Source organism: Protopterus annectens, chromosome 1.part0 (assembly GCF_019279795.1).
Source record: "Protopterus annectens isolate FY-2018-M chromosome 1.part0, PAN1.0, whole genome shotgun sequence".
In the NCBI taxonomy this organism is placed as follows: Eukaryota; Metazoa; Chordata; order Ceratodontiformes; family Protopteridae; genus Protopterus; species Protopterus annectens.
The window spans coordinates 956228934-956253699 of NC_056725.1; the positions used below are offsets into that span (position 1 = coordinate 956228934).

Here is a 24766-nt window from a genome sequence, read left to right on the forward strand (position 1 = left end):
ATTATTTAAGCTGTACAACAAGAACAACTTGTCATGTCTATGGTTACTATTCCATAAAGCTGCAGAGTACCACAGATCCATTGCCCTAAGCAGGTATGCAGCAGGTGTTACTAATGATGATGCAGCAACCACTGCACTGGCCACATCTGCCAGGTTCAGCAGTACTGGCATTTGACTTTGCATGGCTTACCCATTTGTTATTGCAATGCATGTTCTGGTAGCTGGTTGCCATTGTGTGAATAACTCCTGTGTCTTCCAACTCTGGTTCAAATGGTTAACATCCTTGATACAGATTTCTAAGCTATGGTCATATTACCTAGGGTGGTATTGTGGCTTGTGTATTGGGCAGTACAATATGTAATGGACATATAGAGCTTGCTGCTCCATGCATGGCTTGTGTAAGTCTCAGCAGTGTGTGCTGCAGTTGAGCCATATTATGATGCATAAATAGTCTCATTCAGTAAGATGGCAGACTCTCCTAAGGAGGCGATGCCATTTAGTGAGCTACTCTGTTGCTGTACCTAGCCATTTGTATATATGGCAGGGTGCAGAATTAGTGGTGCATGTTAACGTTTGGTGTTTAGGATGGCCCAAATCCCAATTAGACCCCTTCACCAGCATGTACTGAAATGTCCAGTCGCATTCCTGAACATAGAATGTTGTCAAACACAACATTTCAAATGCATTCATTTTCATTTTCATTTACAAAGCCAAAGCACCATTATTTTAGTAACAGCGTGTTCATTACATGCAAAACACCACTTTCATTCCTTTGTGCTGTCCGAGTATGTTGCTGCCTTTCTTCGCAATCTTCCATACTTTTTAGTATTTATGACAGCATGTGCTCTGTTTTGATGCTGCTGTAATAAAAACTGCTGCAGGTACATACTAATTAGACAGCCCATTAAGTTGTTGCAGACTCGGATGAACACTTCATGTCCCTGTTCCAGAGATCAGACATAGGATGTCCTGTTGAATGTCTTCCCAACTGTACTGTGATGGCCAGAGCCTCTTTGCTGGAGGCATCAGAGACATAGTCAGTGTGAGACACATTCATTTTAACAAAATGTTTCCAATTTCTTCTCATCAGCTTTCCTTGGTCAGTCCAAAAGAGCTGAGTTTCCCACAGTGCTTCATGGACACTTCCTTTAGCCTACCTTCTGTGGCACTTTTCTGTACTTTCACACTCCTCTCCCCTTCATTTCAGGGACGATAGACATCATGCTGTACAATTACAGTAGTATTTTTCTTTTAATTGAACTCACGTTTTCATGCTGAAATAACAAAGCACTGGTAGGTATTCTACTTTTTAATCTGTGACCTATCAGTATTTGAGATGGCAAAAGACTTGCACTTTTAAGGAAGTTTTATCTTCCAGTAATGGTAAACATAAATCTGTATAACAGACACTGTTAATGCCCTGTGGTCTCTGTGAGCCATCTTTTCAGCTTGACTAGTTGGTTCTGGAAAGTCCAGACTAGAGGGCATGTGCTGAAATTGTCACTGCTCTGAAAATCTCTTGAATTGCCTTCTTGCTTACTCTTGACCATTATCAGAGATTGCCACATCAGGAATGCCATTAATGAATAAAACAGCTTCAGGTGCTTAAGAAACATGATTCTAGACTTTGATAACTTCCTTGCCTCTGAGAACTTTGAATAATATGCTGTTTTAACCAAATGCACGTGGATACAAAACTAAAATGTTTACTGTCTGGTCTTTCTGCAACTGATTAAAGTTTTTCTCTTAGACTGTAATTATAATATGCACCACACACTTCTTTTTTAATTTGGTCTGATATTCCTGACCATTATAACAGATTAGAACCTCTTTGTTTATGCTTCACAATTCCCATGAATTACTTGTGTATTATTGCCAACATTTATTTTCATAGGTGAAAACGTGCTGTTATTTTATCAGTTTTAAGTGCCAAACCTAGTGTGCAGCTTATGCCTTCTTTCTATAGACCTGTTCTAACCAGCATTTCATTGCCATACATAACTGAGTTCATAGGTAAGTACTAGGCAGTCTGCAGACCATTTCAAGCTTAGCCAAAAAAAAAAAAAACTATTCAGTATTTCCCTCTAGCCTTAAGGAGGGCATGCCAAGACATCTAATAGTTTTCATTTGATGATTTTTAATAGAATGCAGAAACACCCTAAACATGTTTTTATCATGGATAACTGTGAAACTACCCAGTTTACTTCCTTTTCCTCTCCGCCCACTGCTTTTGTCTTTGGTAAGTGGATACCAAGAAAATGTGCACAAGTATTAGGTATTTATCATCTGTCACTCTAATGTAATTATAGGCATTTCACTCATGCTGTGCTAACTATTCACTATGCATTACTTAAAAGCATGATCACACAAACGCGCTCACTACCTTTAAGAGCATTCTCTGCTCCCTAATTTTGTAAAATGGTCATACATTTTTTAAGGTCACTCTTGTGTGTCCCCCCTCCTACACACATAGTGCCTTTAGATTATCTGCTCTTGGTTCCCTTATTTTATAAAATTGTATTATAAGTGACATATAAAACTTCGCCAAATCATTTCATGCAATCACCAGTAAATATTTCCATACCGGATCGGTCGAGGCCCGGGTTAACAACAACTGCCACCAGTACTGTTAGCCAACAGGGTGCTGGCAGAAATTGGGCTACTGTTGGCCGAAGGAGGAGAAGAGGTGGAAGGCATGGCCGAAGGCAGGAAGAGAGGAGAAAGGCTAGGACTGTGGTAGTGAGGGTCGGAACTTTGAATGTTGGCAGTATGACTGGTATAGGGAGAGAGCTAGCTGATATGATGGACAGAAGGAAGGTGGATATATTGTGTGTGCAAGAGACCAGATGGAAGGGGAGTAAGGCTAGGTGTATCGGAGGTGGGTTCAAATTGTTTTATCATGGTGTGGATGGGAGGAGAAATGGCATAGGAGTTATTCTGAAGGAACAGTATGCGAAGAGTGTTTTGGAGGTGAAAAGAGTGTCGGATAGAGTGATGTTTATGAAGCTGGAAATTGATGGTGTAAAGATGAATGTTGTTAGTGCATATGCTCCACAAGTTGGGTGTGCAATGGATGAGAAAGAAAAATTTTGGAGTGAATTGGATGAAGTGGTGAGGACTGCACCTAAGGGTGAGAGAGTGGTGATTGGAGCAGATTTCAATGGGCATGTTGGTGAAGGGAACAGAGGGGATGAGGAAGTGATGGGTAGGTATGGTGTTAAACAAAGGAATGCAGAAGGTCAGATGGTAGTGGATTTTGCTAAAAGGATGGACATGGCTGTGGTGAATACGTATTTTAACAAGAGGGAGGAGCATAGGGTGACATACAAGAGTGAAGGAAGATGCACACAGGTGGATTATATCTTATGTAGAAGGGCCAGTTTGAAGGAGATTGGAGACTGTAAAGTGGTGACCGGAGAAAGTGTAGTTAGGCAGCATAGGATGGTGGTTTGTAGGATGACATTGGTGATCAAGAACAGGAGGAGGAGTGTGAGGACAGCACCAAGGATCAAATGGTGGAAATTGAAAAAGGGTAATTGTGAGATGGAGTTCAGGGATGAGTTAAGACAGGCACTGGGTGGCAGTGAAGAGTTACCAAATAGCTGGGTAACTACAGCAGAGCTAGTAACGGAGACGGCTAGAAAGGTGCTTGATATCACATCGGGACAGAGGAAGGACAACAAGGAGACATGGGGGTGGAATGAGGATGTACAGAAGAGTATGCAGGCAAAGAGGTTGACAAAGAAGAAGTGGGATTGTCAGAGAGATGAAGAAAGTAAACAGGAGTATAAAGAGATGAGGTGCATGGCAAAGAGAGAGGTGGCGAAGGTGAAGGATAAGGCATATGAAGAGTTGTATGAAAGGTTGGACACTAAGGAGGGAGAAAATGACCTGTACCAATTGGCTAGACAGAGGGACCGAGCTAGGAAAGATGTGCAGCAGGTAAAGGTGATAAAGGATATTGAGGGAAACATACTCAAAGCAAGGAGAGTGTGTTGAGGAGATGGACAGAGTACTTTGAGGATCTGATGAATGAAGAGAATGAGAAGGAGAGAAGGTTGGATGATGTAGGGATAGTGAATCATGAAGTACAATGGATTAGCAAGGAGGAAATAAGGATGGCTGTGACGAGAATGAAGAATGGAAAGGCTGTTGGCCCAGATGACATACCTGTGGAAGCATGGCGGTGTTTAGGTGAAATGGCAGTGGAGTTTTTAACCAGATTGTTTAATGAAGTCTTAGAAAGTGAGAGGATGCCTGAGGAATGGAGAAACAGTGTTTTGGTACAAATGTTTAAGAATAAGGGTGATTTGCAGAGCTGTAGTAACTACAGAGGGATTAAAATGATCAGTCACAGTTATGCGAAAGAGTAGTGGAAGCTATGTTAAGAAGGGAGGTGATGATTTGTGATCAGCAGTATGGTTTCATGCCGGGAAAGAGCACTACAGATGCAATGTTTGCTCTGAGAGTGTTGATGGAGAAGTACAGAGAAGGTCAGAAGGAGTTGCATTGTGTTTTTGTAGACTTAGAGAAAGCATATGACAGGGTGCCTAGAGAGGAGTTGTGGTATTGTATGAGGAAGTCAGGAGTGTCAGAGAAGTATGCAAGAGTGGTACAGGATATGTACGACGGTAGTGTGACAGTGGTGAGGTCTGCGGTGGGAGTGACTGATGCGTTTTAGGTAGAGGTGGGATTACATCAAGGATCAGCTCTGAGCTCTTTCTTATTTGTAATGATGATAGACAGGTTGACAGACGAGATCAGACAGGAGTCCCCCTGGACTGTGATGTTTGCAGATGACATTGTGATCTGTAGTGAGAGTAGGGAACAGGTGGAGGAGACCCTGGAGAGGTGGAGATATGCTCTAGAGAGAAGAGGAATGAAGTTTAGCAGGACTAAGACAGAATATATGTGTGTGAATGAGAGGGAGGACAGAGGAATGGTGAGAATGCAAGGAGTAGAGGTGACGAAGGTGGATGAGTTTAAATACTTGGGATCAATAGTTCAGAGTAGCGGTGAGTGTGGAAGAGAGGTGAAGAAGATAGTACAGGCAGGATGGAGTGGGTGGAGAAGAGTGTCAGGAGTGATTTGTGACAGACGAGTACCTGTAAGAGTGAAAGGGAAGGTCTACAAGAGGGTAGTGAGACCAGTTATGTTATATGGGTTGGAGACAGTGGCATTGACAAAAAGGCAGGAGTTTGAGCTGGATGTGGCAGAGTTAAAGATGTTAAGATTTGCACTGGGTGTGATGAGGGTGGACAGGATTAGGAATAAGTATATTAGAGGGTCAGCCCAGGTTGGAAGGTTTGCAGACAAAGCCAGAGAGGCAAGATTACGTTGGTTTGGACATGTGCTGAAGAGGGATGCTGAGTATATTGGGTAAAAATGCTAAGAATGAAGCTACCAGGTAACAGGAAAAGAGGAAGGCCTAAGATAAGGTTTATGGATGTGGTGAGAGAGGACATGCAGGTGGTTGGTGTGACAGAGCAAGATGCAGAGGACAGGAAGAAATGGAAACAGGTGATCCACTGTGGCGACCCCTAACGGGAGCAGCCGAAAGAAGATGATGATGATGATGTATTATAAGTGACATCAGAGCAACTAATAGTGCTGGAAGAACGTACATTTGAATCCCACTTGCAAGTATACCATTGAAGTCATAGTTGTGCTGATGTAATCACGTCATTAATTGCAGCAAACCAAACTCCAGAAATCACAATTTAAAGATGCCACTTGGGATTTTGTGGCACCCTCTTATTTTTACTCTAAAATATGCATTTTCTGACAAATACAGGACAGTAGAGAAGCATGGTGTCAGAGCTACATGAAGCCTGTAGTGCTTTTGTGACTGGGTTTGTATGATGTGTATAGTATACAGCTGTGTAGCACCATCATCATACATGGTCAACACTTCCTGCAATGACATTGTCAGCTGGGCCTTGTCCACAATGGTTTAGTCTGTGGCATTTGCATTGCCCGATCTTACACATGCCATTATTTTCTTGTCAAAGCCTTTATCAAGTGTAGTAGAACATAAGTAAGGTATTGCAATCTAACTGTAATATGTACTAGTGTTCACTGCTGATCAGTGCCTCTGTGGCAGTGAACACAGCAGATTTCTGTGAGTCCATAGGGATGCACAAGGAGAGATATGTGTCATTCAGAATATGCAGAGTGAATAGGTCAGCCGCAGTGGTGTTTTCACCTCACAGGAAAAGGTTATCCATTTCAGTTCTCTGCTGGAGCTCCTTCTATGTGGAATCTGCATGTCCTCCATGTGGTTGAGTGAATTTTAAAGACATGCAGTAGGTGCGTGTGCATGTGCCTTCTGTGAAGGTTGGGCTCCGGGCTGGCAACATGACACAAAAAACTCCACTGCCAATCAATCTGCGAACCGGTGATCCGCTGTGATGACCCCTGATGGGAGAAGCTGAAAGACATTGCTATGTAAATAATTCACACCACATGGGCTATAAACCAGCACACATTCTTATTGTAATTAGTGATACATCTGGTGGTGGGGTGGCCAGTATGGCATGCATAGCTTCTTGTTTTGGTTCATTAATGGTCAGTGTTGAAGGAGGATCAGGGGTAGAATGGGTCCCTGACATACACTTCCACAGTAACCGTTGAGAAAAGGTTGATATTAATGTTTCCCATATGTTTCATCCACAGTAAACTGGTTGAAGCTTCAGCCAAATGAATAAGCCAACAAAAGCATTTTTGCAGGGTGCAAGTTCCCTTGCCTCCATATGTGAAGTGCTTTGCACACCACACCACCTTACTTACACATGCTAACTTCTCAAGGGGTAACAGAAAACTAAAAATCATTTAATTACTTTTTAGGCAGAAAGATAAATTGCTCTATCAATGATTTCCAATAGGAAACATGACTGAGGAGGGTTAAAGTCCTGGAAAAAATGACAAATTTAAACTCCTCCATCTTATACTGGACTGTGTGAAGAGAGACTGACATTAACTATTGTTAAATATTACTCATGTCACCAGGAACTGTGTCATAGAACATCAGTGGCATGTCTGTATGGGTACCAAAATAATGACTGGTCAATATGCTTGATGTGCTGGTGTTTGGAATATGGTAATATCTGTGTAAATATAAGGCAGCAGAAAGACATTCACAGGCACCAGTATGCATACCATAACATCCACTTAACTGACCTGCAGCCTGGAAATCCAACTTCATTCTTTCCCACTGACTTGTTGTGACCTATTGTGACATTTAATTTCTTTCTACCTTACAATTTTCGGGAGGTCTTCTTTCGTAGTCTGCTGTGAAGCCTGCATTTGAGTTTTAGACTTCATATCATTGAGAAAATGCATGCTATCACAAATCCTGATGTTGCAGCAACTTTCTAAGATTATAAGAGCAATATTTAAAAATTATCCCCCCATTATTTTAGGCTTTGTCCAGATTTATTGTGCGAAGAATTTGAGAGGTATGAGTGCATGACATTGCTGGAGAGATAAAGGCAGGAAGGCATGCAAAGTGAGTAGTATTATGAAAGACTGTTTACAACTGTGCCTTTAAAATATCTCTACTATACATTTGTAAATTAATTGCTCTTCCAGCTACTTGTGGGGCACTGCATAAAGATATGTCTTCTGTCACATCTTGTATTGTGTTTGCAGAATGTTTTGAGTCACTGTATCAAATAATGGATAAAATTAGTTGTCTGCATTGCATAGAGGGGTCAAACTCTGCCTGTACCCCAAGTGATACATGTTTCACAAGCAAATCAAGCACTGGTGAAGTCAATGAGGGGGGAATGGGAATGAGTGTATGATGCTGACTTATCTATGCTGCGAACAGTCCAGCCCACTGCTGTACTGACACATACTGGAGAGACAGAGAGGGGGAGACAGAGAGAAAGGGAGAGGTGCATAGCATGTAGCATGTGAGTTAGGGCATGTATTTGACACTTCCATGCCATGTTAATACAATAACCTTAATGGTGCATGTCTGGCAGCATGCATGCATGCTGACATGGAAAGAGTAACAGGCCATTATGTATGTCAGTGCACATACACACAAATATGCTCACATGGAAGGCATAGCAGACCCTTATGTATGTCAGTGCATTTATATGTACACATGGATGGTATAGCTTGCCCTTGTCTGTCAGTGCAGATGTGTGCACATATGGAAGGTACAGCCAGCCTTTATGCATGCCAGTGCACATTCATGCTCACATGAAAGGAATAACAGTGCCTCATATATATCAGTGCACATGCATACTCACACAGAAGTCATGACAGGCCCTTGCTTATGTGGGTGCAGCTTTCCATTTATTTGAGCTTTGTGAAACTGCTCCATGAGGGGTGTCCTGTACTACTGCATTACTTAATGGATTTTAACAGCACACAAAAGCAGCAAGCAAAAAATGACATGAAGAGAAACTCTTTCTTCTCATTTCATTAGAAATGGATGCAAAGTTTATCTCTGGAAATGATCTACATTACACGAGGAGCTGCCTACAGCATGTAGGAAAGCACTTAGTGGTAGCTCATTAGACCAATAAGATGTCTTGGAACAAGGACCAGTGCTTTTGTGGGTCTAATCATCTGAACTGATGCCATCCCCAATGTCCCCAAGAAAAGAGGGCATACATGCAAACATTGCCTTTGTACCCTGATATTAAATACCTATGCTGTATATCAGGGGTGTAGCCAGGATTTTCAGATTTGTACTCAAAGCTCCCAGGCTGCTGCCCCCCCCCCCCGCAGCAAGCCACACCCACATCAGTACATTGCTGTCCACCCACTCCCTTAAACTGCTGATAAAGCCATTCCCCTTTCACAACATTGCTCTTTATATGGAACACTGACAACTGTATGCCAGGATAAAACAGCATGAATATTTCATTCCAAAAGTGCATCTCAAGAGTCAAAACACAAAATACCTTCTCATTTAAATTTTTGCAGACTTCATCCCAATGGAGCTATACCCCAGTGTTTGAATGGAAAACCTTAGAAATAGATCTAAATAAAGGTATATTTTTTCCTGGTGGAAGAAAAGCTTTTGGAACTGAGGTGTCTAGTTGACATCCCAGGAACACAATCCTGTGTGAGGGAGTGAAGAAAGACTTTTGAATGTTCTCTTGGAATCCCAGCTTGTGGAGGAGATCTCTCAGCTGACAAAGATTCTTGACACCTTGAAAAAGACTGACACCTTGAAAAGATGCTGCAAAAAATAGGCAAGTTGTCTTAATATGGAAAAATGTGGATACCCTGTAGCCTGCAATGAGCTATAACTGGAGCTGGGCACTTTTTGAACACTCTTGGTACAGTGGCTTATCCAAAGGGTATGACAGAGAACAAATAATGTTACCCAGACACACACAATCTTATGAACCATCTAAAGTCTGGATGAATATGATGTGATGAAGAACAAGTGGAAACGGAAGAGTCTGATATAGGAGGAAGAGGAAAGACCCTCTGGAAAGCAGGAATTTCCTCCCACTGCAATCTGTGACCTTGATGAATGATTTTCAGAACCAATTTGCTTGAAACAATCGCCAAACAGTAAAATGAACATTCAGACTTTCTGAAAGAAAAACAAAAGGAGGCCAGGATGGGAGGGGTCCATAAAGTGTCTTGAACCAGGCATGCTGGACTGTCTTTGGTTTTGGGAAATTGAATACTTCTCTTTGGAACCCCTTTGCCATTTCTTTTTAAATGTCTGTTTACCTGAATGTTTTTGAGATTGTTTAATCAGTTGTTGCCAAAAATGGACGAGGAGATAAAAAAAATCCCTAGGACAATTTGTTAAAGGAGGGATGAAAGTTTTTAACAATTCCCTGGATTAGCTTGCCCCTCTCATCACATTTTTTGAGTATCTCTGTAGCAGAGCAGCCAAAGACTATCTAAGGGAGAATTTAAATTTTAATTTTTAACATTATCAGGGAAGTTCTGAGAATACAGCCACGCAAAACTCCTTAAAACAGTACCAGTGTCTGTAGCCCTGGAAGAAGCATCAACAGAGTCATGTACACACCACAAACAATGATCTGTGAAGTAGTAGAATCTTGAGTTATTTAAAGCATTTTTTCCTCACAAAAATAAAACATTCCTCATCCTTTCATAATTTGTTACAAATGTTAACATATATGCCTGACAATTCAACATTTTAAAAATCAAAGCTGTAAAAGTATATACGTTTTCCCCATACCTATCAACTATTTTCACATCCTTATCAGAAAGAGTAGGATTGGAATTAACTAAGTACTTAGCAGCAGTAGAATCAACAAAGGCTATAGCTGCTGGGCCAGATTTGGGAGTAATTTATAAAATTTAAAAGACCAAGGAACTTTATACATTCTGTCTGCCTTTTAGGGGTAGCTGTCTGACTATCAGGAAAAAACACATCATCTAAAGCAGACAGAATGCAAGGAATGGGTATGGGTTCTGGAAAGTCCTTTTGTAACAACTCGTATTTTATGATGGACTGAGAAATGTCAGTGTTCTCCTACTGTAGACACTAGCACAATCTACAATAGTCTCTCAGAAAGTTAAACCCTCACTGACAGAATCACTGAGATCTCTTCTGAGTTTGAATCAGAAATCTGAGAGAGAAAAAATATAACCATCCCTACATCTTCCTACTCAGACTCAGAATCTTCAATCTCTTAAGGAAAAGAGGAATTCCTCCTCCTTTTACCACAGAGACAAATTTCGACAAAACAACACCTCTTAAATGCTGGATTTGCAAGAGACCACGTGCCAGTTCCTTAAAAGCAGTTCACAATAAAAAAAATCAGTGAGTTCTAATAAAATATTTGGGTACAAAAATGCAGACTGTGCCTCTTCTGAGATGCCTGACTGTGAAAAAGTCACAAATGTATCATTCATGTTTCTCTTTTACAGGTACTATTCACCCCCAGCAAACCACATCACTAATCATTCAGAAGGGATCTTTTTGAATACTACCCATCATCAAAAAATGATTCCCCTATTTATTTTTATTTTATACATCAGTTAACCAGGTTATCCCAATAGGCACAAATGTCCTGTTTCACTGGTGACCCTAGTGCACTGTCTAGCCAAGTGAGAGTTGCACAGTAGACAGTGAAAATAATCAAACCCTGTACCTTTGACAGTAGTTGTTTATACTTCTGATATTTCATTGAGAAGACAACATAAAAACATAAAAGTTACAGTAATATACTTCCATTTACTGCTGTAGGGCACCCCCATGTAGATGCTCATAAAAAATAAATGAAGAAAATAAATATAAATGCATTGTGCTGTGGGCAGTATCTGTTCTGCCAGTATAAAATGAAATAAACAATCACTGTAATGTATTTCAGCACGGAACTTTCAGGCACTAAGTTCTGACCCACCTCCCCTAACAAGTGACAGCAATGATCACTTTAATGTGATCAGTTTCGTCCTGCTTTGTGCTTTCTTCCATCAACTGCCTCCCTTATTTATCAACCTTCCATCTTCAAAATATGGAACACTACCTCTGACAATGTGGAACAAAATATAGAACCTTTAGTAAATGTCAACTAGGTAGGATAGAACATGGCAAGTAACTGTTTTGTCGTACTCAAGAAAGTCTTTTTGATGAACTGATATAATTCAGTATTACTAAAAAGTCTTTCGGCTTTTCCCGGTTAGGGGTCGCCACAGTGGAACTCCGGTCCACTCATGATTGGCAATGGATTTTTACTGTGCCGAGTTGCCAGCCTGACGCCCGACCTTCAAAGAAGGCATGCTCATTCACACTTGCACCTACCTGCATGTCTTTAGCATTACTCGACCGTGGGCAGGATATGCAGACTCCACATAGAAGGCGCTCCAGCCATGAATCGAATCCGAGACCCTCTTGCTGTGAGGCGACAACGCTAACCGCTGCACCACCAAGGCCACAAATGATGATTCAGTATTACTACCCATGATTATTTATTTAAAAATCATAAGAATGAATGTGTGCTAGATCCTGTCAGTGTGGATCAGTATAGAATGTAAATTTTAACACAAACTTAAATTAACCTCTGAAGCAAAGGATAATCATAATTCCTTCTGCATCTTTATTAGAAAACCAATAAACAACACCCAACAGTGCCTGAAACTAATTAAAAATGACAATGCCCACTATGACAAGCTAAAACAGCAGCAGACAAATTCAGGGCAAACTTTACTCCAGAGAATGTTATCCCTTGTCTGTCAATATCTCTTGCACTCAATATCATCATAACGGAGCATGTGCTGAAGATACATTCTAAGACCAAAAATACAGTATACTCTCTTGAATCTCAGAAAATCAAATAATTCCACCAACACAACAACACTACATCTACACCTTCAACAACATACAAAGAAAACTTGATGGAGGGACACATTTATTGCCCCATGCCTACCTCATCTCTGGGGCACACTTTCTCTGCAAGTTAAACAATGTGACACCATAACATCCTTAAAAATGTATCCAAATCTGTCCAGGATGATTGGATGGGATCCCATAAATTTGTTCCTGGAATGACCTGAGTTTGTCCTTCCCAAGAAAAAGAGGTAAAACCTAAGGGTGTTAGGCAAGGTGACAGCAGTCTTTTGACTCTGCTGTCTTGTAACTCCTTTAAACCTATGAGCTGCTTCAGGTGGTTGCTACAGAGAACCTCCACCGTAGCTATCAACTTGTTTGTTCATGAATCAGGCACAAATCCTAAAATAAAGGGCAATTTTTAAATACTTTACTAATATTTCAATAGGCACTGTTTGGTCAGTTCTACAGGGAACCCCTACTTTAGTTCTCAACTTTTTTGCTCAGGGGTGGAACAACTGATATTTTCTGTCTTGCTCAAGAAACTATTTCTTACTTATTCCTTTGTCCATTTTGTTTGCTAATTGGCTTCTCCCAGCTGTCTGCAAGCCAGTTTTCCTTCACTGATGCACTGTTGTCTTCTGTCAACTCTGTTTTGTTCAACCTTTCTGTTTCCCTAAGCTACTGCCAGAGCCATGCTGTCAGGCTTTCCTGAGAAGCCATGGTGGATGGAATGCAAATGATACCTGCTTTGAAGGGCAGCTGCCAGAAGGGTAAAAAGATACTAAGGGAAGATCAGGGCCCAGACCACTGAAACATACACAAATCCTACAACGATATTAGAGAAAAGAAAGGCACGTGGCTAAATACTAGTTATTAAACTCTACCACATCACGTAGATGAATGCAGCTGTGGCCAAGTAGCTAAAAGTAATGACTACTTAGTTTTTTACTTTGTCAGAGTTTTTTTTCTAAGCATGCAATCCACCAGCTGTAGCAAGGAAACCAAGGCGCTACAAATTCCATTCGCTCCATTTCCTCAAACTGCAGTTCTTTAAAAAAAAATTAACTGAAGCAAATGACCTGCTTTCCAAAAGAAATAAAAAAAAAAAAAAACATCACTATATGGGAGTTTACTACCAAAGCCTAAAACTGTGTGTGGGGGGTGGGGTAGGGGACGACGAAACTTTTTAAATTTTATGACCATCGTTTTCTTTATTAATTTATTTAAGGATGTATATTAACTGTTACCGATCACAATCCAGGACCAGAAGTGAAGAAAAATATCATCTGTGTATTTTTGATTCCCCTTCTATTTTGGTAGTTCCGTACAGATATGTATCACCTCAAAAATAAGTCCAATAGACTTACTTACCTATTTGTTAGATTATTATTGGCTATGGCATGATGGGTCCAATATCACAGATCAAACAATAAACTGTTACCACTTTTCTCAGAAGTTACCAACACGACATGGTGTTACAACTGTCATTAAGAGAGCATGTACCTCCTTTTCAGTAACAGGCAAGCAGGTTCGCCCTACATACAGGCACACCTCTCAAATGTCCAGACTTTTGCAGAATGTCCAAGATTTTTGCCTTACATCTTTTGGTTTATTCCTAAAAAAATGAGGTCTTCTGTCAAATCACTAAAGATTGCAGTCTCCAGATGGCACTCATTCAAGTTTCAGACTTTATATCCTTCAAAATTAAAGCATACTAATTTACAACCTGCTTATTCTTGCAACTTTCTAAGTTTATAAATTTGTCCTGGTTTTTGGTCGTTTGTGCCACCATTACTTTTATGCTTTCTCTAGAATTCCTGATCAAAGAAGTGGAGAATCATTGAGTAAACAAGTTAGCAATTGCGGTTGTGGTTTTAGTCTCGGTTCATTTGCTGTCATGCGGTTCCACCTGTGCAGCTAATCGAACATGATGACAGGTGAGAGGAAAGCTCTAGCAAATTAAACTTTAAAGGGGCTACAGAAAAAATTGTGGCATTCTGATATTTTAATTGTTGCATCATTTTTCTCCTAGGCAAAATAAAACATTTTAGAGATGTGCTTTAAGGAGTCCCCGATTTTACCTTGTGTTTGTACCCTTTCCTTTGCCGGATCTTATGCTTTTACAGTAAGTCACAAGCTTATAAACTATAGCAGGTTTGATACTATTTGCAAAAATAGAATTAGTAGGTAAATGACATCTTTTATTACTTTGTGATAAACAGCAATGTTCTACGTTAGTCAGAAAATAGGATGCAGAAGGAAGGGCATTTGGTATATTTTTATTTTAATTTCTATTTTTAAGCTAGGTAGGGCACATTCAAGTATTAGTTTAAAGTTGCACCCACCCCTTGCCATATGGTTCCAGTGCCTATGCCCACCTGCAAAATTGCAGTTGCTGATGTCAGTGACACACCTCCCTCACTCCCATCCTCAGTACCGGCTAATAGATGAAAGTAAAGCTGTATCAAAGGACCATGAGATCGCTTGAATTTTACACCTTTCTCCCTACCTAAGTGACTGTGCTAACTGGGCAGTTATCACCCGTTAACTAAAAAAATGCTAAGCATGCTAATGCCGTAAGTAAGACTGCATAGTAATTTGCAGCTCATCAAGCATGTGCTGTTATTTTATTTTATTTATATTCTTAACTTTTAGTTTTTCTCTGATGGGTCTTAGTGCCTACCAGATACTACCCCTACTCCACAAATACTGTACTGAAGTGCGTACAGTGAGTATGCCTCCTGGTGTCCTTGCTGTATATCACTGCTTTCATACCCTACAGGTAAGTGCCATGTCACATACCACTGCTTTTATACCCTGTTGGTAAGTATCTGTGTTGAATAACACTGATGCCATACCTTATTGTAAATTACTCATGTTACATAGTTTTGTGCTGCAGTGAAATGCAAGGGAGTTGCTTTGTGCCACAGTAATACCTACTAGATCACTGTGTGCATGGAAATACACACACTGTTATGCAGCTCAGAAGCATTTTATAACATTTTTGTCTGTCTTCTTTGTACTATGACACACTGCCATTTATTGGAGTATTTACACCTGTGCAAATTGATTTGTTAATGGCCTGTTGGGTGTGTCTTATGGGTCTATATCGTATGAGCAAATCACACAAATTGTGAACGCTCATAAAATCGAACGTACTGGACCTTGAACTTCCTAATGTGGAGGGCTGTGCCCCCCACACCCCCCGCTATATATATATTCCAACTCTGAGATGGCACTACAGTGAGGAAAGGGCAAATATCCTATTCTTCACTGTACCGCGATCTCAGAAAAAGCACTTTGAGGTCTGGTACATTCGATATTATGAGCTTTCGCAATTTGTGCGATTCACTCGTATTATATAGACCCGGGTCTTACTACCAATGATGTATACTCTGTTTTTGTTCAGATCACATTTAGTTGCATTTGTGTGTGTGTTGCATAAAGGTGTATAACAGGATTTATTTATTTTATTTGGTCCCCTCAAACCTCACCAATACTCGCCCAGCCCCAGTATCTCACTTCCATGCCAGGTCTACCAACATCCTCCTAGACCCCTCCCAGACCTGGTCAGGTGCTGCTGTGGCTGGTTAGGGATCTTAAGGGTGTTCTGGGAGCTCAGCCATCTCTGCTTCTATCCTGTGGGGGAGAGTGTGTTTTATATGCCCTACCCAGTCCACCTCCAAATTTACTGGTTGTGTATGAGGGCAACACCCCTCTTTGGACAGTGCCTCCCATTAGACAATGTCAGTGAGGACCCTCCCTGCCACTGTGTCAGTTGCCTGAACCATTAATCAAACCTGGGTTGACTTTGCCATAGTGAGGACTTTATTCCTGCAGCATTTATTTTAGGTGCTGTAAACTTGTGTCATAGAGCTGTTGGTCTGAAATGTAATTGACAATGATATGTATAACCAGCAGAGTCATTTGCTTCGAGAATATTCCAAAAACTCCTTCAGTTTGCATGACATGATTTCTTATTGTTGGTCATTATATATTGTAAAGGCCATGCAGTATGTACTGCTGTAATGTTTGTTGGATTCTTCATATTAGTGGCATGTCATACTTGCCTATTTGATTGTGAATTTGGAATATTGCCTGATAAAGTCTGCAAATTTCATGGTATTGTAGGAGGAGTACATGGGACGCAGATAGTGACTGTTTTCCAACATACTCAAACAGTAGTAAACATACATTGCTGTGTGCACTCATGCTTTTGCATCATACTTGTTTACTTGTGCTCACCTTGCCATCCACACTTGTGTTTTCCAGATGTGACTATACACGGCACTGAAATAATGTTGTGATACACACATCCAGCACAGGGTGGGTCTGCACCACCACGGAGGTATGTAATGTTCCTTATGGTTCATATTTCTGTGTCAGTACTGTTATTTGTGTGGCATGCTTGTCTTGTGTATACACTCTCATGCATTTTTTGTGTAACTCAGCTGTCAGTAAGCCCACTCATTATGCAGCCACCTGATACAATGCCTACTCCATCTACTGGATAGAAATATTTGTGTTCCCAGAGCAAGGGACTACTACACAATGGACCACTTAAATAGGTCATTCCATCTTGCCATTTAATTGGATTCCCTAAGTCTAGCACAGATCTAAGGAAGCCTGTAGTAGAGGATGGTGTTGGGGTTACTTAGATGCTATAAAAAGGTATGCCACCAGGAAGAACTGACCTCAGGCTGAATGGGCTATTGTCTTAAGTAACCGGAAACTTTACAGACATTTACAAAAATCTGAAAGATGCCAATGCAATGACTGATAGAAACTAAAACAAGAACATTTAACAAAAAGTGTTGCCTCAGCTGAAGTTCAGTCCTTTATATTTCAGAACTGGACATTTAGCATGAGCACACTGGTAAGATCACAAATGGATTTTCTACAATGTGTTTTGAAACTGTGTCTATAACTTCATATAAACAATGTAAGCAAAATGCTGGCTGTTTTAGCAGTAGATAAATCTAAGGGTGCACTCCATAGTAACATAAGAAAGTAGGCAGCCCAGAGTGACCTTAAATCCTCTGAACAACTTGCAGTTCCAGTTCAGTACTTGTTACTAAGTGAACATACAAATTTGAAGCCAAACTTGCTTGTACAAAGTATCACCTAGGTATGCTTCTTTCTATAACTAAGAAAATTCATTATCATGTGAATCATCTTGTTTTAAATGCACTAAAAAAGGGCATAGAGCCAAAATATTGCACAGATAATGACAGCAATATTCATGCAAATGGTAACACCAGTCAACAGTCTCTTAAACAAAGAGTATCTGAAAGTATACCAAAGGAATGTGATAGTACTGACCTATTAATTTCCAGAAGACTTGAATCTGCATTCCGTCATTGTGCTGTCACCAGACCTATGACATATAATGTTGTAGTAGGTAGGAAATTAATTATTAGAATTGTTAGATTCAAGAAACGTAATTATACTGGTTAAATTGCAGTATATTTACAAGTGTAAATACAACCTGTAGGAAGTTATATGTACATAGAGGTACGGAGGGGTACCCTGTAACATAAGCAGAAATGAAGATGGTCTTGGATAATGTATTACACTCTGTAGGTCTGGTGCCTATTTTATCTCATAATATAAGTATTGATCAGGATTTCTCCCAGTTTAAGAAACTAGAGCAACTAGAATGTCTGGACCACCATGCTGATAGTAAAATCAAAATTTAATAAAATAAATAAAACAATGTAACAAGGTGAACACTTTCAGATTATAAAACCCTTCTTCAAACACCATATACAGCATGTAAAACTGAATTTAAAATACACAATGTCCAATCAAAACTCAATACTGAACCCTCATCCTCTTTAGGGCGGACTTGATGGGAATAACACCATTCATACCCAGGAATCTGTCTACAGCTAATTCAATAATCCACCTAGTTTCATTGTATTCAGTTTTATTGGTCAGATCCTCCTCTCTTTTGGACATTTTGGTGATGTGTATCACCATAAAGTTAAACAAATGAACAATATTTTGTTTCACATGTTGAAATAAAGCATTGTGAATATTGCCAGTCCTTATAGCTGACATATGTTGTAATATCCTATCTTTTAGTTTACAGTTTGTCTTTCCACCATAGAATGAACAACATATCCTGCACTGAGCTAAGTAAATAACGTTGCTAGTATGACAATCTGCATATTCTTTCAAGGAATATTTCCTACCTGACACTGGGTGGGTAAACACATTATCACCTCTAATGTGCTGACAGGCTTTACAGTGTCTACATGGGAAAGTGCCTTGTTGCCCCATTGGGGGCAACATATCCCTGTGCTCATCATTACATAGCAAATCCTTCAAGGTTTTATACAAAAAGGGGATGCTCGGTTACCACCTCCCCAGTTTGTTATCTGTTAACAAAATTGTCCAGTTCTGTCATATGATGTCACATATGCCACATACATTGGTACTTTACCTCAAAGTTACTTGAAGTGGTTGTTCCCATGCAGTGCTCAACTGTGTGTAATTACTTACAGCATTATCAGAGAACCAAGGCTTTGCTCTATGTTTTCTATCCTTACTGCTGTGTTTAAATGCATGTTGTACACTGTTGTTCCTATAGCCTCTTCTATTGAGGTTATCCATTAGTAGCAAAGACTTATCCATATAACTACCATCATTGGTACATAACTAGAGAGAGGTTCTATAAAATTAACCCTTGGCAATGTTCTCAAATTTGTACCTGGGATGCATACTATCGTATGCTGGGAGGCTATTTCTCCAGCATTCCTTCCTATAAATTGATGTTTCAATCTTTTTCCCATCTTTTTTAGTTATACGGATGTCCAAAAAAATATATTGTCATATCAGAGCACGATACACTAACCCTCAGAAAATCCTTTATGGTTTCAAGGTAGCCAATAATTTGATCTAAATCATGTTGCGTGCCTGTCCGTAACATAAACACATCATCCACAAAACGAGCATAATAGCTCAAAAACCTTTTCCATGGATGTGTCAAATATAACCTGATTTTCCCAGTATGCAAGGACAAAGTTCTCATATGAATTTGCACAGGGTGTACCTACTGTGATACCCCTGTTTTGATGATAAAAAGAGTTGTTGTACATAAAAATGTTAGTACGCAACACACAATCCAATAACAAACAAACATTGCCAATCTCAATATTGTTTAAGACTGCTAGATGTTTTAAATATTTCTCTATGGCCTCCAGGCCATAGTCTTTGGCAGTAACTGTAAATAAGTTATTAATATCCAATGTCACAAATAAACAACCCATATGGTCAATCTCATGGCCCAGATGCGCATGTAGAGATTGTAAAAACTGTGCTGTGTCCTTTAGCACCCAATTTGTTGAATTTAAACACTTTTTTAGTTTAGACTTCACCCAGATAGCGTCATTTTCAGTCACCCAGCCCTGGCCAGATACAATGGGACGTAGAGGTGGGGTCCTCAGGTCTTTATTTATTTTTGGCAAAGCCTTAAACAGTGGAATATCTGGATGTTCAATGCAAATAAATTCAAACACATCTTTAATCTGATTACTCTGTTTATAATTAAATAGTTTACATTGAACCTTATTGATAACCATATTGACTTCAATGGGTGTTAGTTGTTGGTAAGTATTGGTGTCACTTAACATTTCAAGTACTTTGTTATGGTGGAACTGACTGTCCATTATGACCACAGGTCCTTTGTCCACAGGTTTTACTGTAATTTCACTATTGCCCATATGTGACCTCATTGCCTCCCTTTGTACCTTATTCAAATTCTGAAAAACATTCTTCTGCTTAGTATTCAAATATTTGGCAATATCGTTCTCACATGCTTTTAAGAAAATGTCAATAACTGGGCTTACTGGCAGATTAAAAGTGCTGGGCTGTCTCAGTTCATAAACATGTATAGGTTGTATGTCACCATACATTTCTCAATTCAACACTCCTTGCAAATAGCCTTAAATCTAAAACAAGATTACTATAATTCAAATGCATACTAGGGACACACGAGAGTCCCTTATTTAATACATAAATTTCATTTTCAGGCAGATGCAAACTAGAAATGTTGTAAACATTACAATCACCATCAGAAGTCACAGAGATATCTTCCATCTCTTCACGTTCCGATTCTGTGATAAACTCCTCATTTGGTTCCCTTTCTTTTTCACTGGAACTGGTAAAACATGAAAAGATGCAATTGGGACCTTTGGTCTTGATCCCAGTATATTTGCGGCAGCTGATTCTAGTGCGTTAGAATGCTGGAGGAATAGCCTCCTAGCATACGATAGCATGCTTCCCAGGTACACATTTGAGAACATTGCCAAGGGTCAGTTTTATAGAACTTCTAGGTTATGTACCAATGATGGTAGTTATATGGACAAGTCTTTGTTACTAATGGATAACCTCAATAGAAGAGGCTATAGGAACAACACTGTGCAACATGCATTTAAACACAGCAGTAAGGATAGAACACATAGAGCAAAGCCTTGGTTCTCTGATATTGCTGTAAGTAATTACACACAGTTGAGCACTGCATGGGAATAACCACTTCAAGTAACTTTGAGGTTTAGTAACAATGTAGGTGGCATATGTGACATCATATGACAGAACTGGATGATTTTGCTAACAGATAACAAACTGGGTAGGTGGTAACCGAGCATCCCCTTTTTTGTTTAAAAACTTGAAGGATTTGCTATGTAATGATGAGCACAGGAATATGCAGCCCTCAATGGGGCGACAATGCACTTTCCCATGTAGACACTGTAAAGCCTGTCAGCATATTAGAGGTGATAAGGTCTTTACCCACCCAGTGTCAGGTAGGAAATATTCCTTGAAAGAATATGCAGATTGTCATACTAGCAACGTTATTTACTTAGCTCAGTGCAGGATATGTTGTTCATTCTATGGTGGAAAGACAAACTGTAAACTAAAAGATAGGATATTACAACACGTCAGCTATAAGGACTGGCAATATTCACAATGCTTTATTTCAGTATGTGAAACTAAATATGGATCATTCTTTTAACTTTATGGTGATACAGATCACCAAAATGTCCAGAAGAGGGGGGGGGGTGACAAATGAAACTGAATACAACAAAACTAGGTGGATTATTCAATTAGCTGCAGATAGATCCCCTGGTATGGATGGTGTCATTCCCATCAAGTCCGCTCTAAAGAGGAGGAGGGTTCAGTATCGAGTTTTGATTGGACATTGCGTATTTTAAATTCTGTGTTACATGCTCTATATGGTGTTTGAAGAAGGGTTTTATAACCTGAAAGTGCTCACCTTGTTACATTGTTTTATTTATTTTATTAAATTTTGATTTTTATTATCAGCATGGTTGTCCAGACGTTCTTGTTGCTTTACATTTTGGATTTGTGGGTCTGGACCTTTAGTGTGAAGGTTTTTTCACTTTTTCAGTTTAAGAAACTATAGACGTTGTGAGGAAAAATGTTCAACCAGATGTGCTGCCAGAGGCACATAGCCCCAATATAAAGAAAAATGCATGGCCAAAAAATACAAAGGGATTACGATTGGCTCTGGGTAGAAAGGTTAGGTAAATAACTCAGTCATGTAAAAATACTCCTGTTAAAATACTACTGGAAGTCAGCAGAGAAACTGACAGGGAATGTGAGTTTACTCAAAGACTATAGCAATTGAATTAATAAAAGTCATCAATGGAGAAAATGACTGAGAAGGCCTCCTAGTTAATATTTTAAAGGAAATTCATTAGTCTAGAAACTGCAGAAGTTCAGATCTCATGCCAAACAAAAGGAAAAAGGGAAAACTGAAAAGCATTATAAGCTTCTCCTTACTACACCAACACAGGAAAACAGACATAAACAATATTCTAAAGGAAAAGCAAGTAAAATCTCCCATGAGGAAGGTAAAGTGAATCATCCAGTGCCCCTTTGGATAAATTATTTCAATGAGTTGTCCACTGTAGGGAATTGAACTATAACCGTAAAACCTATATCTGCATTTGTATTTTTCTTGCGAAATGCTGAGTGAAATGCTGACTCTGCTGACTTCTAAATAAACTATGCAGATTTCAGCAGTCTTCAGTGGGAAGACAATACACTTAGAGAGAACACAGAAAAGGTAGATGAGGGAACAAAAGAATAGAGCAACCTACTGTATAACCTAAACTTGAGCTAAGGATTGACCAGTTTTAAAGAGTAACTAAGGAGGGAAAAGCTGTTTGAGGCAGTTCCATAACATCTTAGTCCACATCTCATGAAATTAACCAGATTGGCTGGTCACATGGAAATGGACAAAAGAAAATCTAAACTATTGGATGTATGCTATTGCATTGGTGAAATGAAGTAGTTAAAAGCTTTTTTGCCAATAGTGCAGGGTACCAAATGATAGTACCCAACTCACAATTTAAGAATCCTCTGATACCCTTGTCCAGTGTAGGCGTCATTTTTGATCACATAATGCTAGACATTATAGATTTGCTTAAATAATGGCTGTGAATTTTAGCAGTTATTGATTATGCAACAAAATTTCCTGAGGGCATACCCCTGGAAGGAGTCAGTTTTAAGTCCACAAAAAATAATTAATAATCAATAACGCTCTTTTCTAGGTTAGGTATTCCATAAAAAAAATCTAACTAACCAAGGCAGTATTTTCTTGTTCAGATTAATGCATGAACTTAGCTAGTGTTTTAAAGTGGAACCATTAAGGATACTTATATGTCATCTCAAAGATATATAGAATAGGTGAATGTTTTAACAAAACTTTAAAGTCTGTATCGTGGACGTTTATAAATTCAGAAGGGGAAAACTGACCAACTGCTGCCCTGTCCTGCCTTTGCTGTAAAAGAAGTAGCCCAACCTCAAATAGATTCATACCATATCAGCTGCTTTATGGCATGTATCCACGAGGCGACTTAGCTACTTAGATATAGAAAAAAAGCACCTTCTGTGAAGGTCTGATAGAGATCCCCCTTACTGTCATTCTGACAGCTGTTCTAGTACCCTATGTCCTTTGATGGGTAACCAGCACTCCATTTCACCCCTAGTCCAATGTCTGAATTTGATTCAGGGCCAACAAGAATCCTAAGGGCATCCTCAGTAATGGTTGGAGAATGGTCTGCCATTCATCTTCTATCTGAAGTTGTTTTTTTACATCTGACCTACCTTCTTTCCTTGCCCCCTTCCCTGCACTAGTCAACACATTCCGAGGGAAGTTCCCCTGTTTGGTCCATGCCTCATCTCAGGGAGCATCATCATCAGACTTCCTCCTTCCCCCACCCCAGCGGGCACATACCCAACCTTCCATGCTTCTCCATCAGTTGCCCGAGCCACTAATTGAACCCAGGTTGCCTGCACCATAGTCAGGGCTTTATTCCTCTATGCCACTGAGCAGCCATTTGATTATAATGTTGCAGGACAGGTTAATAACTGTAACTATAATATCTATTATAAGAGATCATATGGAGAGGACACAGCTGACACAGTAGATATCATATAACAGAAATGCTTGTCCTAGAGAGAGCAAACCAATAGGTATTACCCACTGTTGGAAATATATTTCTCAGAAGGTGGGAAGGCCCTTTGGATGTTACAAAATAGATAAAAGAAGTGTATTATTAGATGAGGGCACTGGGGAAAAGAAGCCAGAACAGCTCTAACACATAAATATGCTGAACACTGAAAAGAAGCTGACATTTCTGTAGTTAGTATGTTATAGGGGAAGTGAAGATTAAGATACCATTTTATGAAGTAAATAGAGAGGATGCTATTGGGTTTCAGACAAGAAATGAAAGAACATGTATTCAGAAATAAGAGTATAGGATTAGAGCTACCTAGTAAAGCTGACTTAATTAAACACAATATAGAAGTTGTTCATGGTGAGAAATACACTTAAAAATTAAATGTTGGATTACCATGACCAAGCAGTTACGACCAAAGTACAAAAAGTGTTTGGATTTGTAGCTATAGAGGAATCCCATAGTGAGTAGAGTGGTTTCATTGTGATTGTTCCAAATCCTGGAAGGTCTTTGAGGTTTTGCATTGACTTCAGGAAGGTGGACAGTATGTCTAAATTTGATTCATTGTTCATGCCCTGAGAAGATAAATTCATTGGGTAGTTTGGCAAGCCTAGATTCCTGTTCACATGAAAGTTAACCAAAGTTACTAACAAATCCCATTAACATCAAACACTGGGTAGAATATAGCATTTGCCACACCAGATGGCTTCTTAAAATAAATTTTGGTCTCTGTGGTGAACCTGCAGTATTCCAGAGGCTAATGGGCAGAATTCCTACACTCTACTTCAGACATGCTGTAGTGTTCATAGATGACATTTTCATATTCTCTGAAGATTGGAATATCTGTTTATGCAAAGTTCAAGTAATTTTAAATTTTCTGCATCAAGCTGGATTGACAGGTAACCCAGCTAAGTGTAAGTAAGGTATGCCATCAGCCCACTTTTTTGCTGTATAATAGGCCAAGGAATAAGTGAAAACATGGTCTGAAAAA

The 24766-nt window shown here is 39.6% G+C and overlaps 1 protein-coding gene across 2 annotated transcripts in view; it reads left to right on the forward strand.

Annotated features, from left to right (window-relative positions):
- Positions 1 to 24766, forward strand: part of TMEM200A (transmembrane protein 200A) — a 793972-nt gene that overhangs the window by 750127 nt on the left and 19079 nt on the right. For both annotated transcript variants that reach the window (XM_044064462.1, XM_044064455.1), the window contains exon 4: positions 16559 to 16634. The gene's annotated coding sequence lies outside the window, so the exon portion shown is untranslated. The remainder of the gene's footprint in view (positions 1 to 16558; positions 16635 to 24766) is intronic.